Consider the following 17743-nt stretch of genomic DNA (forward strand, 5'->3'; position numbering starts at 1 on the left):
TAAGTGATTTTTCCAGGATCAGCAGTGGTCCCAGGAGAGAGGTGAGACTGGGTTTCTCCATCCCAGACGCAGCCCATCCACAAGGACTCTGCTAATAAGCCTTCAGTCATCTCAACTCCCTTTGCAACCTTCCCTGTGAAAAAGATGCCTTTTCTCACTCCTGCTGTCAGCTAGAGTGTGATCTACACCAGGGCAAACAGATGAGAGAGAGAAAGGTCAAACCGAGGAGTTTATACATAGGAAGCTATTCATGAAGCAAAGCCCATTTTGGCTAAAAGGTGAAAATAATACCATTTTCTTCATAAAAATTACATTGAGAACAGTTATGGGAAAATGAATCCTCTGATTTGGGGAGGACTATCAAACAGTAGAAAGTGAAACATATTTCCATTTGTTATTTTGGATGTTTTTGTTTCAAAAAGGGAATACATATGCATATAACCATACAAAATATGGCTAGCTTGATAAAATGGAAGAGGGAGATGATATGCAATTAGATTTCCCAAAAGCCTTACTTTTAGTTTTTATTTTTATTGACATATAGTTGGTTTACAATGTTGTGTCCATCTCTGCTGCACAGAGATGCAGAGAACAAACAAACCAAAAAAAAAAAAAAAGTTCCAGAAAAACAAAGAAAAGAATGTATTTACATGTATAATTGAATCACTTTTCTGTGCAGCAGAGATGGACAAAACATTGTAAATCAACTATATGTCAATAAAAATAAAAAATAAAAGTGAGACTTTTGGGAAGTCTAATTGCATGTCATCTCCCTCTTCCATTTTATAAAGCTAGCCATATTTTGTGCCTCTGCTTTATTGAGTACACCAAAGTCTTTGACTGTGTGGATCACAACAAACTGTGGAAAATTCTTAAAGAGATGGGAATGCCAGACCACCTTACCTGCCTTCTGAGAAATCTGTATGCAGGTCAAGAAGCAACAGTTAGAACTGGACATGGAGCAAAGGACTGGTTCCAAATTGGGAAAAGGGTACATCAAGGCTGTATATTGTCACCCTGATTATTTAACTTATATGCAGAGTACATCATGTGAAATGCTGGGCTGGATGAAGTACAAGCTTGAATCAAGATTGCCAGGAGAAATATCAATAACCTCAGATATGCAGGTGACACCACCCTTATGGCAGAAAGCGAAGAACTAAAGAACCTCTTGATGAAAGTGAAAGAGGAGAGTGGAAAAGTTGGCTTAAAGCTCAACATTCAGAAAACTGAGATCATGGCATTCAATCCCATCACTTCATGGCAAATAGATGGGGAAACAGTGAGAGACTTTATTTTCCTGGGCTCCAAAATCACTGCAGGTGGTGACTGCGGCCATGAAATTAAAAGGTGCCTACTCCTTGGAAGAAAAGCTATGACCAACCTAGATAGCATATTAAAAAGCAGAGACATGACTTTGCAGGCAAAGGTCTGTCTAGTCAGAGCTCTAGTTTTCCCACTAGTCATGTATGGCTTGAGAGTTGGGCCATAAAGAAAGTTGAGTGGTGAAGAATTGATGCTTGTGAGCTGTGGTGTTGGAGAAGACTCTTGAGATTCCCTTGGAAGACTGCAAGGAGATCGAGCCACTCAATCCTAAAGGAAATCAGTCCTGAGTATTCATTGGAAGGACTGATGCTGAAGCTGAAACTGCAATACTTAGGCCACCTGATGCAAAGAACTGCCTCATTTGAAAAGACCCTGATGCTGGGAAAGACGGAAGGCAGGAGGAGAAGGGGATGACAGAGGATGAAATGGTTGAATGGCCTCACTAACCTGGATCGACATGAGTTTGAGCAGGCTCTGGGAGTTGGTGATGGACAGGGAAGCCTGGCATGCTGCAGTCCATGGGTTGCAAAGAGTTGGACATGACTGAGCAACTGAACTGAACTGATACATTCTTTTTTTATGTTCTTTTCCACTATGTTTTAATCACAGGATATTGAATATAGTTCCCTATGCTATGCATTAGGGCCTTTTTTTTTTTTGTAATACATTTATTTATTTGGCTTTGTCAGGTCCTACTTGCAGCATGTGGGATCTTCCTTGTATCATGCAGGATCTTTTGTTGAGACACATGGACTATCTAGCTGTGGTACACAGGCTTAGTTTCTCCACAGTATGTGGGATCTTAGTTTCCTAGTCAGGGATCAAAACCCATGCCCCCTGCACTGCAAGGCAGAATATTAACCACTGGACCACCAGGGAAGTCCCAGGACCTTCTTTTTTTTGTTTTTGTTTGTTTTAATTTTTTTTATTTTTAAACTTTACAAAATTGTATTAGTTTTGCCAAATATCGAAATGAATCCGCCACAGGTATACATGTGTTCCACATCCTGAACCCTCCTTCCTCCTCCCTCCCCATACCATCCCTCTGGGTCGTCCCAGTGCACCAGCCCCAAGCATCCAGTATCGTGCATCGAACCTGGACTGGCAACTCGTTTCATACATGATATTATACATGTTTCAATGCCATTCTCCCAATTCTTCCCACCCTCTCCCTCTCCCACAGAGTCCATAAACTGTTCTATACATCAGTGTCTCTTTTGCTGTCTCGTACACAGGGTTATTGTTACCATCTTTCTAAATTCCATATATATGCGTTAGTATACTGTATTGGTGTTTTTCTTTCTGGCTTACTTCACTCTGTATAATAGGCTCCAGTTTCATCCACCTCATTAGAACTGATTCAAATGTATTCTTTTCAATGGCTGAGTAATACTCCATTGTGTATATGTACCACAGCTTTCTTATCCATTCATCTGCTGATGGGCATCTAGGTTGCTTCCATGTCCTGGCTATTATAAACAGTGCTGCGATGAACATTGGGGTACACGTGTCTCTTTCCCTTCTGGTTTCCTCAGTGTGTATGCCCAGCAGTGGAATTGCTGGATCATAAGGCAGTTCTATTTCCAGTTTTTTAAGGAATCTCCACACTTTCTCCATAGTGGCTGTACTAGTTTGCATTCCCACCAGCAGTGTAAGAGGGTTCCCTTTCTTCAGTCTTTAAGGACTTGGATCCTTATATGGGCTTTGGTGGAGGACGTGGGGCAGCACCCGCAGGTCTAAATCGGGGTGGAGGTGTTCTGTCCTTATGGGCTTCCCGAGAGCAATTCCTGACTACCTTGCTGTGAATGGCACAACTCACGCAGTAATGTAGTTTCACATACAGCTTGGGAAGTACATAGGCATAGAAAACACTCGCTTCAGAAATGTCCCTGACGGCTGCAGGCTCTACGATGTTCTGAATGACGAACTTCTTAATGGCCTTATCCTTGGGCACACATCGGGCACAGTTGGTGCAGCGAATAGGCTGCACATGGCCGTGGCCCTTTTTGGCACGACCGTTGTTCCTTCTTTTCTTGGTCCTCTTTCCTTTCTTCCACCGCTGTCCAGGCTTTCAACCCTCCCCGCAATCTCAGAATTGGCTCCTCTCAGTCTTCTCCCGGCCCCATACTATTCCCCACGCATTAGCACTCACCATCTTGGAAGCACCCCCAGGACCTTGCTTTTATCCATTCTGAATGTAATGATTTGCATCTACCAACCTTAAACTCCTAGTCCCTTCCACTCCCTTCCCCTTTCCCCCTTGGCAACCACAAGTCTGTTCTCTATGACTGTGAGTCTGTCTCTGTTTTGTAGGTAGGTTAATTTGTGCCATATTTTGCATTCCATATATAAGTGATATCATATGGTATTTGTCTTTCTCTTTCTGACTTACTTAGTATGATAATCTGTAGTTGCATCCATAATGCTGCAGATGACATTATTTTGTTCTTTTTATGGCTGAGTAGTAGTCCATTGTATATATGTACCTCATCTTCTAAAAAAACTTATTTTTTTAATTGGAGGCTAATTGCTTTACAATATTGTGGTGGTTTTGTCATACATCAACATGGACCAGCCACAGGTGCACATGTGTTCCCCCACCCTGAACCCCCTCTTCCATCTCCCTCCCCCCCCCACCCCTCTGGGTTGTCCCAGAACACCAGCTTTGAGTGCCCTGCTTCATGCATCGACCTTGAACTGGTTATCTATTTTACATATGGTAATATACATGTTTCAGTGCTATTCTCTCAAATCATCCCACCCTCGCCTTCTCCCACGTAGTCCAAAAGTCTGTTCTTTACATTTGCATCTCTTTTGCTGCCTTGCATATAGGATCGTCGTTGCCATCTTTCTGAATTCCATATATATGTGTTAATATACTGTATTAGTGTTTCTCTTTTTGACCCACTTCATTCTGTATAATAGGCTCCAGTTTCATCTACCTCATTAGAACTGACTCAAATGTGTTCTTTTTTTATAGCTGAGTAATATTCCATCGTGTATGTGTACCACAACTTCCTTATCCATTCATCTGCCAATGGACATCTAGGTTGCTTTCATGTCCTAGCTATTGTAAACAGTGCTGCTGTGAACATTGGTGTATGTGTGTCTCTTTCAGTTCTGGTTTCTTCAGTGTGTATGCCCAGCAATACCACATCTTTTTTATCCATTACTTCATCAATGGACATTTAGGTTGCTTTCATGTTTTGGCTATTGTGAATACTGCTGCTATGAACACAAACATGCATGTATCTTTTTGAATTCTAGTTTTTTTCTGGGCATATTCCCAGGAATGGGTTTGCTGGATCATGAAGTAATTCTATTTTTAGTTTTCTGAGGAACCTCTGTATTGTTTTCCATAGTAGCTGTATCAACCCCAACTTACATTCCCACCATTAGTGTGGGAGGGTTCCTTTTTCTCCACACCCTCTCCATAATTTATTATTTGTAGACTTTTTAATGATGGACATCCTGACCAGTGTGAGGTGGTAGATTTGATTTGCATTTCTCTAATAATTAGTGATGTCAAATATCTTTGCTGGTGCCTACTGGCCATCTGCATGTCTTCTTTGGAGTAATATCTATTAAAATCTTCTACCCATTTTTTGGTTGGGTTGCATGTTTTTATTTTGTTGAGTTGTATCAGCTGTTTGTATATTTTGGAGATTAAGCCCTTGTCTGTTGCATCATTTACAAATATTTTTCTCCCATTCTATAGGTTGTCTTTTTGTTTTGTTTTATCATTTGCCTTGCTGTGCAAAGTCTTGTAAGTTTGATTAGGTCCCATTTGTTTATTTTTATTTTTAATTCTATTGCCTTAGGAGACTGACTTAAGAAAACATTGGTATGATTTATGTCAGGGAATATTTGCCTATGCTTTCTTCTAGGCATTGTATGGTGTGATGTCTTATGTTTAAGTCTTTAAGTCATTTTGAGTTTATTTTTGTGCATGATGTGAGGGTGTGTTCTACCTTCATTGCTTTACATGCAGCTGTCCAACTTCCTTAGCACCACTTGCTGAAGAGACTATCTTTTCCCCATTTTAAATTCTTACTTCCTTTGTTGAATATTAATTGACAGTAGGTATGTGGGTTTATTTCTGGGATGTCTATTCTATTCCATTGATTTTTATGCTATTTTCACACCAATACCACACTGCTTTGATTATTGTAGCTTTGTAGTATTGTCTGAAGTCTGAGAGAGTTATGCCTCTAGGTTTTTTTTTTTTTTGCCGCCTCAAGGTTTCTTTGGCAATTCTGGGTCTTTTGTGGTTCCGTATAAAATTTTAGATTATTTGTTTTAGTTCTGAGGAAAATGTCATGGGTAGTTTGATAGGGATCACATTAAATCTTTATATTTCTTTGGATAGTATTGCCATTTTAACAATATTGATTCTTCCAATTCAAGAACATAGAATATCTTTCAATTTATTTCAGTCATCTTTAATTTCCTTTATCAGTGTTTTATAGTTCTCAGCATATGTCTTTCACCTCCTTGGTTAGGTTTATTCCAAGGTTTTTTTCTTTTTTCTTTTTTTTTTTGGTGTGAGTTTTAAAAGGTATTCCCTTTCTGATATTTCATTCTTAGTGTAAAGGATTGCAAACACTTTCTGAATGTTAATCTTGTATCTTGCTACTTTGCTGAATTCATTTATTAGATCTAGCAGTTTTGGTGTGGCGTCTTTAGGGTTCTCTTTATATAGTGTCATGGAATCTGCATATAGTGACAGTTTTACCTCTTCCCTTCCAATTTGGATGCGTTTTATTTCTTTTAATTGTCTTCTAACTGTGGCCAGGACTTCCAATACTACGGTCAAAAGAAATGGTGAGAATGGGCATTCTTGTCTTATTCCAGATTTTAGCAGGAAGGCTTTTAGCTTTTCACTATTGAGTATTATATTGGCTGTGGGTTTGTTATAAATGGCTTTTATTATGTTGGAATATGTTCCCTCTATTCCCACGTCAGTAAGAGTTTTTATCATGAATAGGCATTGAATTTTATCAGATCCATTTTCTGCATTTATTGAGATGATCAGGTTTTTTTTCTTTTTTTACTTTTCTTTTGTTAATGTTGTATATTACATTGATTTGCATGTGTTGAACCATCCTTATGAATCTGGGATGAATATCCACTTGGTCACCATACCCATACCCACTTGGTCATGGTGTATGATCTTTTTTATGTGTAGGTTTATTTAATTTGCTAACATTTTGTTGATAATTTTTACATGTATCAATAGATTCGTCAGAGATTTTGGCCTGTAATTTTCTTTCTTGGTGTTATCTTTGTCTGATTTATTATCAGGGTGATGGTGGCTTCATAGAATGTTTTGCGAGTATTCCCTGCTCTTTAATCTTTTGGAAGAGTTTGAATTAAATGCGTTAATATACCCAAAGTGCTTATGCCCGCAAAAGAAAAAAAAAAAAAAAAAAAAAGGAAGAGTTTGAGAAGAGTTGGTATAAGTTTTTCTTTGTATGTTTGGTAGAATTTGCCTGTGAAGCCATCCAGTCCTGGACTTTTGTCTGTAGGGAGTTATTAAAATATAGATTCTATTTCAGTTCTAGTGATTTATCTGTTCAAATTATCTATTTCTTCTTGCTTCAGTTTTAGTTGGGTTATGTGTTTCTAGAAAGTTGCCCATTTTTTCTAGATTGCAAAATTTGTTGGCATATAATTGGTATTCTCTTATGGTTTTTTGTATTTCTGTGGTATCAGTTGAGATTTTTCCTTTTTGAGTTTCTATTTTGTTTGTTTGGATTCTCTCTCCTTTCTTCCTGGTGAGCCTGGCTAGAAGTTTGTCAATTTTGTTTACTCTTTCGAAGGACTAACTCTTGGTTTTGTTGATTTTTTTTCTATTTTTTTAAATCTCTATTTTATTTATTTCCCCCCAATCTTTATTATTTCCTTCTTTCTGTTGATTTTAGGCTTTGTTTGTTCTTTGTTTTCTAATTCTTTTAGGTAGTAGGTTAGGTTGTTTACTTGAGATTTTTGTTTGTTGATGAAGACCTGTATGACTATAAACTTCCCTCTAAGAATTGCTTTTGCTCCGTAGCATAGTTTTGTGGGGCTTCCCTGGTTGCTCAGTGGTAAAGTGAAAGTTAAACTTGCTCAGTTGTGTCCGACTCTTTGGGACCCCATGGACTATAAAGTCCATGGAATTTTCCAGGCCAGAATACTGGAGAGGGTAGCCTTTCCCTTCTCTAGGGGATCTTCCCAACCCAGGGATCGAACCCAGGTCTCCCACATTGCAGGTGGATTCTTTACCATCTGAGCCACAAGGGAAGCCCCATACAGTGGTAAAGTATCTGCATGCAATGCAGGAGACACAGGAGATGCAGGTTCAACCCCTGGGTTGGGAATATCCCCTGGAGGAGGACATGGCAACCCACTCCAGTATTCTTGCCAGGAAAATCCCATGGAGAGAGAAGCCTGGTGGGCTGCAGTCCATAGAGCCACAGAGAATTGGACATGACTGAGCAACTGAGCAATCCAATCCAAATAGATTTTGTACAGTTACGTTTTCATTGTTGTTTGTCTCAAGATATTTTTAAATTTCCTTCTTAATTTTTTCACTGACCCACTGGTTTTTAATTAGTGTGTTATTTAGTCTCCATGTAATCTATTTTTTTCTTGTTTCTTTTCCTGTAGTTGATTTCTAGTTTCATGCCATGTGTTCAGAGAAGATGCTTGAAATAATTTCTATACTCAAATTTAGTGAAGTTAATTTTGTGCTTTCAGTTCAGTTCAGTTCAGTCGCTCAGTCGTGTCCAACTCTTTGCGACCCCATGAACTGCAGCACACCAGGCCTCCCTGTCCATCTCCAACTCCCGGAGTTCACTCAGACTCACGTCCATTGAGTCAGTGATGCCATCCAGCCATCTCCTCTTCTGTCGTCCCCTTCTCATCCTGCCCCCAATCCCTCCCAGCATCAGAGTCTTTACCAATGAGTCAACTCTTCACATGAGGTGGCCAAAGTACAGGAGCTTCAGCTTTAGCATCATTTCTTCCAAAGAAATCCCAGGGCTGATCTCCTTCAGAATGGACTGGTTGGATCTCCTTGCAGTCCAAGGGACTCTCAAGAGTCTTCTCCAACACCACAGTTCAAAATCATCAATTCTTTTGCACTCAGCCTTCTTCACAGTCCAACTCTCACATCCATATATGACCACTGGAAAAACCATAGACTTGACTAGACGGACCTTTGTTGGCAAAGTAATGTCTCTGCTTTCCAATATGCTATCTAGGTTGGACATAGCTTTCCTTCCAAGGAGGAAGCGTCTTTTAATTTCATGGCTGCAGTCACTATCTGCAGTGATTTTGGCACCAAAAAAAAAAAAAAAAAAAGTCTGACATTGTTTCCACTGTTTCCCCATCTATTTCCCATGAAGTGATGGGACCAGATGCCATGATCTTAGTTTTCTGAATGTTGAGCTTTAAGCCAACTTTTTCACTCTCCACTTTCACTTTCATCAAGAGCCTTTTGAGTTCCTCTTCACTTTCTGCCATAAGGGTGGTGTCATCTGCATATCTGAGGTTGTTGATATTTCTCCTGGCAATCTTGATTCCAGCTTGTGTTTCTTCCAGTCCAGCGTTTCTCATGATGTACTCTGCATATAAGTTAAATAAGCAGGGTGACAATATACAGCCTTGATGTACTCCTTTTCCTATTTGGAACCAGTCTGTTGTTCCGTGTCCAATTCTAACTGTTGCTTCCTGACCTGCATATAGGTTTCTCGAAGAGGCAGGTCAGGTGGTCTGGTATTCCCATCTCTTTCAGAATTTTCCACAGTTTATTGTGATCCATACAGTCAAAGGCTTTGGCATAGTCAATAAAGCAGAAATAGATGTTTTTCTGGAACTCTGTTGCTTTTTCCATGATTCTATAGATGTTGGCAATTTGATCTCTGTGGTAAATCCTAGAGAATGTTCTGTGTCTACTTGATAATAATGTATACCTTGGGTGTGTGTGGTTTTTTTTTTTTTTTTTGATGTAGTGTTCTGAAAATATCAATTAAGTCTAATTCTTCTATTGTATCATTTAGGACCTCTGTTGCCATATTGATTCTCTGTATGGAAGATATGCTCATTGATGTGAACGGGTGTTAATGTCTTCTATTATTATTGTATTCTTATTGCTTTCTCTTGTTATGTATGTTAGTATTTGTTTTATGTATTTTGGTGCTCCTATAGGTGCATATATGTTGAAGAATGTAAAATCCTCTTTTTGTACTGACCTTTTTATCATTATATAATGTCCTTCTTTATGTTTCTTTATAGCCTTTGCTTTAAAGACTTTTTTTTTTTTTTTTTGATGAGTTCAATTCAGTTCAGTTGCTCAGTCGTGTCTGACTCTTTGCGACTCCATGAATTGCAGAACACCAGGCCTCCCTGTCCGTCACCAACTCCCGGAGTTCACCCAAAATCATGTCCATCGAATTGGTGATGCCATCCAGCCATCTCATCTTCTGTCGGCCCTTTCTCCTGCCCCCAATACCTCCCAGCATCAGAGTCTTTGCCAATGAGTCAACTCTTCACATGAGGTGGCCAAAGTACTGGAGTTTCAGCTTTAGTATCATTTCTTCCAAAGAACACCCAGGACCAATCTCCTTTAGAATGGACAGGTTGGATCTCCTTGCAGTCCAAGGGACTCTCAAGAGTCTTCTCCAACACCACAGTCCAAAAGCATCAATTCTTCGGTGCTCAGCTTTCTTCACAGTCCAACTCTCACATCCATACATGACCACTGGAAAAACCATAGCCTTGACTAGACGGACCTTTGTTGGCAAAGTAATGTCTCTGCTTTTGAATATGCTATCCAGGTTGGTCATAACTTTCCTTCTGAGGAGTAAGCGTCTTTTAATTTCATGGCTGAAATCACCATCTGCAGTGATTTTGACACCAAAAAAAAAAAATAAAGTCTGACACTGCTTCCACTGTTTCCCCATCTATTTCCCATGAAGTGATGGGACCAGATGCCATGATCTTAGTTTTCTGAATGTTAAGCTTTAAGCCAATTTTTTCACTGTCCTCTTTCACTTTCATCAAGAGGCTTTTTAGTTCCTCTTCACTGTCTGCCTTAAGGGTAGTGTCATCTGCATATCTGAAATTATTGATATTTTTCCTGGAAATCTTGATTCCAGCTTGTGTTTCTTCCAGCCCAACGTTTCTCATGATGTACTTTGCATATAAGTTAAATAAGCAGGGTGACAATATACAGCCTTGACGTACTCCTTTTCCTATTTGGAACCAGTCTGTTGTTCCATGTCCAGTTCTAACTGTTGCTTCCTGACCTGAATATAGGTTTCTCAAGAGGCAGGTCAGGTCGTCTGGTATTCCTATCACTTAAAGAATTTCCCACAGTTTATTGTGATCCACACAGTCAAAGGCTTTGGCATAGTCAATAAAGCAGAAATAGATGTTTTTCTGGAACTCTCTTGCTTTTCTGATGACCCAGTGGATGTTGGCCATTTATCTTTGGTTCGTCTGCCTTTTCTAAAACCAGCTTGAACATCTGGAAGTTCATGGTTCATGTATTGCTGAAGCCTGGCTTGGAGAATTTTGACCATTACTTTACTAGCATGTGAGATGAGTGCAGTTGTGTGGTAGTTTGAGCATTCTTTGACATTGCCTGTCTTTGGGATTGGAATGAAAACTGACCTTTTCCAGGCCTGTGGCCACTGCTGAGTTTTCCAAATTTGTTGGCATATTGAGTGCAACACTTTCATAGCATCTTCTTCCAGGATTTGAAATAGCTCAACTGGAATTCCATCACCTCCACTAGCTTTGTTCGTAGTGATGCTTTCTAAGGCCCACTTGACTTCACATTCCAGGATGTCTGGCTCTAGGTGAGTGATCACACCATTGTGATTATCTTGGTCATGAAGACCTTTTTTGTACAGTTATTCTGTGTATTCTTTCTACCTGTTGTTAATATCTTCTGCTTCTGTTAGGTCCATACCATTTCTGTCCTTTATCGAGCCCATCTTTGCATGAAATGTTCCCTTGGTATCTCTAACTTTCTTGAAGAGATCTCTAGTCTTTTCCATTCTGTTGTTTTCCTCTATTTCTTTACATTGGTCTCTGAGGAAGGCTTTCTTATCTTTTCTTGCTATTCTTTGGAACTCTGCATTCAGATGCTTATATCTTTCCTTTTCTCCTTTGCTTTTTGCTTCTCTTCTTTTCACAGCTATTTGTAAGGCCTCCCCAGACAGCCATTTTCCTTTTTTGCATTTCTTTTCCATGAGTACAGTACTGCAATTCCTCCTCTCCTGTCATTTCTTTTTGCATGAAATATCTTTTTTCATCTCCACACTTTCAATCTGTATGTATCCTTTGCCTAAGTTGTGTATTGTAGGCAGCGTGGGTCTCTTTTAGGCTCTTGGTATTTTTTTTCCAAAATTTTTTTTAATTTATTTTTTTTAATTGAAGGATAATTGCTTTACAGAATTTTGTGGTTTCCTGTCATACATCAACAAGAATCAGCCATAGATACGCCAGTGTCCCCTCCCTCCCAAACCTTCCTCTGCATCCCACCCTTCTAGATTGTCACAGAGCCCCTGTTTTAGTTCCCTGAGTCCAAGTTCTTGTTTATAATGCAGTTGGCCACTGTGTGTGTTTTGATTCTGCACCCAATGACATTTAAGGCAATTATTGATACATATATATTTATTTCTATTTCAAACCTAGTTTTCTAGTTGATTCTTTGCTTCTTCTTGTTCCTTTCTTTTTATTTTTGTTTTCCTTTCCATATTTTAATGATTTAACTTTATTTTATGCTTTATTTTATTCTCTCTTTTTTTTTTTTGTGATTCTATTGTATGCTTTTGACTTGTGGTTGCCCTGTTTTTCAAGTATGTTAACCCCTTTATATATCTGCTTGCTTTAGACTGTTAGTCAGATAGGCTCAAACACATTCTAAAAATAAGAAACATAATTTGCATTTTCTTATTCTCCTTCCCCACATATTTGGGCTTGCTTGGTGGCTCAGATGCTAAAGAATCTTCCTGCAGTTTGGGAGACCCAGGTTCGATCTCCGGGTTGGGAAGATCCCTTGGAGAAGAGAATGGAAACCCACTCCAGTATTCTTGCCTGGAGAATTCCATGGACAGAGGAGCCTGGCAGACTACAGTTCATGGGGTTGCAAAAAGTCAGACATGACTGAGCAACTAACACTTTCACACTTTTCCCCACATAATATGATTTTAATGTCCCTTTTTACATTTTCATGTTTATCTTTTTGTTGCTCCTCGTGTTTATCATTGCTTTCACAAATAGGGTTTTTTTTTTGTTTGTTTGTTTGTTTGACCTGTATTCTCAATAATTTAAGTGATTTATTTTTCAATTGTGATTTCCTCCTTCCTATATCTTCCTGCTTCTTTTCTATTTAGAGATGACTTTTCAATATCTCTTTTAGGATAGTTTTAGTATTGCTGTATTTCTTTAGTTTTTGCTTATCTGAGAAATTGTTTCTCCTGCAGTTCTAAATAATCTTTCTGGGTATAGTATTGCTGTTCAGTCACTCAGTCATGTCCAACTCCTTGTGACCTCATGGACTGCAGCAAGTCAGGCTTCTCTGTCCTTCACTGTCTCCTGGAGTTTACTCAAATTCATGTCCATTGAGTTGATTTTTTTTTTTTCTCTTTTAATACTTTCAATATATTTTTCCACTCCCTTCTGGCCTGTAGTGTTTCTATAGAGAAATCAGCTGATAGCCTATGGGAATTCTCTTAAATGAGCTCCTTGTTTTTCTCTTGCTGTCTTTAGAATCTTCTCTTTATCTCTAACTTTTTACCATTTTTATCATAATATGTTGGTATTGGACTGTTTGGGTTCATCTTGTTTGGGGCTCTCTGTGCATCTTGTATCTAGAAAGTTTTCAGCCATAGTTTTTTCAAATACATTTTCAATCCCCTTTTCTTTTTCTTCTCCTTCTGGAATCCCTATTATATGTAGATTGGCCTGCTTTATATTATCCCATAGCTTTCTTATATTGCTTTAATTTTTCATTTGGCTTTTTGTCTGCTGTTTTGATTAAATAATTTCCATTATTCTATCTTCCAGGTCACTTATTCTTTCTTCTGCATTATTCATTCTGCTCTTCATTGCCTTGAGCTCAGTTTTAGTCTCAGCAAATGCATTCTCCTGAATCCTTATAGTTTCTAGTTCTTTTTCCCAGTAATTTGCATTTCTGTTGATAGCCTTTCTTAATTCATTCAGTATTTTCATTGCCTCCTTTTGAGCTTGCTGTCTATTAGACTGAAGAGATCTGTTTCATTGTTCCTTCCAGGAAATTTTCTTGGTCTTTTAACTGAGAATGATTCCTCTTCTTCATTTTGCTTATGTTTCTCTTACCCTGAATTTAGGTGAAACAATTATCTACTATTGTCTTAGAGGGTTATTTATATGTGGGACTGTCCCTCTGTAGCTTTTGTGGATTTATTTATTTATTTATTTTTTTGGTAGGAGGGCTGTTTTAGAGTTTGATGCTTGCCATCTATTTCCTCAGCATATGCTGGCTGTTTTCCCCTTGATAGGGGGTGTGCAGTTGTGTGGGTGTATGGCATGTGCACTCTCCCAGGAAGGCACTTGGCTCCCAGTCACGGGTGCCTTGGCAGTGGTGGTGAGCCAGGCATACTTCAAGGAAGGTGGGGGAGTGACCTGCACCAACTCACAGGACCCTTGGATGTGGTAGTGGCATCTGTCTGTGCCTGCCTCTGGGGTCTGAGGTGGCAGCATCAGCTTACACCTACCCCTGGAGCTCATGTAGGCAGTACCCTGCCACCTCAGAGTACACAGAGAAGGCTCCTATGGGGGCCTGCCCCTCAGCTTGAGTGCCCCCAACAATGCCATCTCAAAAGGGCTTACTTTTGTTACTTTATATTTTTTATTTATTTATATATTTAGTTTTGGCTGTGCTGGGTCTTCATTACTGCACACAGGCTTTCTCTAGTTGTGGTGAGCAGGGGGCTGTTCTATAGTTGTGGTGTGTGGGCTTTTCTTACTTCTCTTGTTACAGAGCATGAGCTCTAGGGTGCACTGGCTTCAGTAGTTGTGCCATACAGGATTTATAGTAGAGACATGTGGACTCAGTATTTATGGCACACAGGCTTAGCTTCACTATGACATGTGGATCTTCCTGGACTAGGGATCAAACCTATGTCCCCTGCATTGGCAGGTGGATTCTGAGCCACTGGATCCAAAGCCCCCCCCGCCCTGCCCCCGCCTTTTTTTTTAATCCTTGCATTTGTAATGGAACTAGCCTGAGATTTCATCCATGGGCCCTAAACATTCTTGGAGAATTTCTTGTTTTTCTCCTTAACTTAAGGGACATTTTGATATATAGCATTTCATATGCAGTGCTGTTTAGGGAGTAGCAAGTGTGCAAGTAACGAGAAAAAGTACACCTAATATAAAGGTAGGTGTCTCAGAGCTTTTCTGTTTCATATGTGAAGCCCACTATCTCTCATGATAACTTTGCTGATAGCATCTACAAATGGACTTAGAATCAAGTTTCATAAAATGAATCTGGATCACATGACCTAGCAACCTATCTCATGACATGAGTCAGCTTCAGATAGACGACACATTTTTTGTTTTAAACACTCAAAAAAAAAAAAACTTTACATATTTTTATTTGGAAAAAAAAATGACATTTGAAGTCCTTTTTCACCCAAACACATTTAGAGGTAAGAGCTCACAAGTCTTGACATTATTTCATTTTGTTATGTGCATTCATCAAGAAACCAAGATATGGTGCAGCTACAAAAACTGATGATTGTGGAACAGACAAACTTGACAGCACTTCACTTCTTTTATGTTCTGATTATACATTTATCAGAAAACCTCTGTCTCTTCCAGTTCAGCTAGAAATTGGTAAAAGTCAAGAATTCAAAGCCTGGCAAACCTGATATTAACATTTAAATTGATGGTGCTCTTTTTTTGTGTAAAAGTGAGAAACCCTCATGCAGACACTAGATTTCCCAGCCTCTTTGTCATCATGTTTATAATTTATCTCCATGTTTTAATTCTGTAAGATGATTTTGATTATCAATTAGTGATTAAAGCTTATCTGTGAATCACAATGATCAGAACTCAAGGGAATCATGTTTGGCATTCAGCCCAGTCCCACTGAGGCTTTTAATGGGGCGACATCCTTCATAGAATAAACACATCACTGGGTTTAAAAATTGTGCCTCCATTAGTGTTATGATTTGCTTCACATGAAGTGACCCTAGAAATGTGTTGCTTTAGGAGGGACTTTACAGCTTTTAAGTGTGTTGTTTTTATTTCTTTTTTTTTTTTTTCAGGTGTACATCAAAAGGAATTATCCAGATGATGATGATGCTCAGTGACTGTGTGGTTATGAATGCTTCCAATGGACAGACCTTAATCTTAACTATTTTTGAGATAGCATTGTGATTCTCCTGTGAAGTCAAGTCTATTCTGAAGGCATTTCTCCAATAGTATTTGCCTTGCATAAACTATATTGCACTTCTTTATACCAGCAACAAATATTTACACATACAAAATGTTAGTTTATTTGGATTTATCTCTATCCAACTTCACACAATGATTTCAAACTCTTACAAAATGACTTATTAATTTTTAAAGGTTATACTATTTTTTTTTTCCTTATCCAAATCAGAGAAGCAAGCCACCAATAAAAGCTGTCTCCCACGTTTTGTGCCTTGAGAGAGATCAGAGCTAAAGCTCATTTTCTAAGTTATAAAACAAATTTGTCACAGATTTTTTTTTTTTTACTGTTCCCAGAATTACATATTACTTTCCAGTTATATCAAGGATTCTGTTTACTTGAAGACTGTGAAGTTGCTGTTTTCTTTCACAACTGTCTTTAATATAACTAGGATCAATTATTCCACCCAAAGACCTCTGGTTAAAATACTACAGAGAAAACTGATAGGAAAAACAAAAAATATACTCTAAGCTATTATAGGGGAGAGTTGTGCCCCCCAAAAGAAGATATGCAATTAAGATACAGAAGGACAATATTTAATTTTATATTTTAAAAGAGAAGGGAGAGAAAACATGCTTTCTCAAAATAGGAACCCTTCTAGGGCATTTGATAATGAAGAACAGACATGATCATTGATTGTCTTCTAGATTGGGGATTTTTTTACATTTTTTTTTTTTACAGTATAGATAACATAAAATTTTCCATATTACCATTTTACAACATCTAATTCAGTGGCATTAATTGTATCCACAATATTGTACAACAATCAACATCTACTCAATTTTTGTTAATTATTTTAGTACTTTTCAGTGTGTTATTTCTACAGAGTCATTTTTGGTTAAGTTTATTTCTTTATTAGTGGATTTGTTTCTGTGAGTTTTGAGCTTGATTGGTATAAAATTGTTCATAGTATCTTAAATGTTTAATCTCCACAGCATCTATAATTATGTTGTTCTTTGCCTTTTAACTTTGTAACTTTGCCCTGTTTTTTTTTTTTCCTTGAAAAATCTTGAATGACTTTTTCCTATTAATTTTCAAAGAATAAGTTTTTTTGCCTAATTGATCTTTTGGTGTTTTTTTTTTTTTTTTTGGTGGTTTCACTATATTATTCCTTCTTTCCTTTAACTTTTCTTCATTTACTTTTTCATATTTTCCACTAAATTCTTAAATTAGAAACATATTAGAAAAGTGATTAAGTTAAAAGTTAAGTACATAAAGCCCACTTTTTTCCCCTAAGACTCACTTTAGCTGCAACTACAGGTTTTGGTACTTAGCAGTGATCAATAACCATAGTATTTAAGTATTTTCTAATTTTTAATTTTATTCATTATATCTTTTACCCATGAGTTATTCACAAGTGTAATGTTCTCTAAATTTCAAATGTTAATTTCTTTTTACTATGACATTAAACCGTGTGAAAATCATATCCAACCTTTTTTTAACCTATAAAAATGGCAGTTTCATCTGGTTCAACATATTAATTTTCTTTGTTATTAACCTAAAACTAAAACTTAATTTTGTTTTAGTCAGACATTAGATTGAGGATTTTAAACCAAAGGTAACCACACTCACACAGAGAGTCCTTGTTTCCATTTTATATTTTACTTGGTGATTTAGAAATGTTATAAGTATGTATGTAAACAGTGTTTTCAAATAAAAATCCTGTCCAAGAACTGAATGTTTTTTAACACATGTTACAGGTTGGTTCTCTGACATGCAGACTTGGATGGAGTTCAGTATTGGCATATGTATTAAGGGTGCTGTTAGGATCAGCACTTGTGGAATCAAGAGGGAAGAAATGGGATAGGGCAGAGGAAAAAATCAAGCTGGAGCACTGGCCAGATGACCTTAGCTGACCCCATGGGAGCTCTGGTGTGATGACCCTTTGGGATTTTTGTGACATATCCACTGGCCAGGCCATCATACATCCACCTGGATGGGTCA

The 17743-nt window shown here is 38.1% G+C and overlaps 1 long non-coding RNA gene and 1 pseudogene across 1 annotated transcript in view; one reads left to right on the forward strand and one right to left on the reverse strand.

Annotated features, from left to right (window-relative positions):
• LOC147361865 (uncharacterized) overlaps window positions 1-17472 on the forward strand; it is a 38138-nt gene extending 20666 nt beyond the window's left edge. Inside the window, exon 3 of the long non-coding RNA XR_015137685.1 lies at window positions 15633-17472. This is a non-coding gene — a long non-coding RNA (uncharacterized LOC147361865). The remainder of the gene's footprint in view (window positions 1-15632) is intronic.
• On the reverse strand, window positions 2998-6489 carry LOC147361866 (small ribosomal subunit protein eS26 pseudogene; annotated as a pseudogene).
• Window positions 17473-17743: the final 271 nt, after the last annotated feature.

This window comes from Bos grunniens, chromosome 12 (genome assembly GCF_055505025.1).
Source record: "Bos grunniens cultivar Pamir isolate PY7600 chromosome 12, Bosgru_T2T1.0, whole genome shotgun sequence".
Lineage (NCBI taxonomy): Eukaryota > Metazoa > Chordata > Mammalia > Artiodactyla > Bovidae > Bos > Bos grunniens.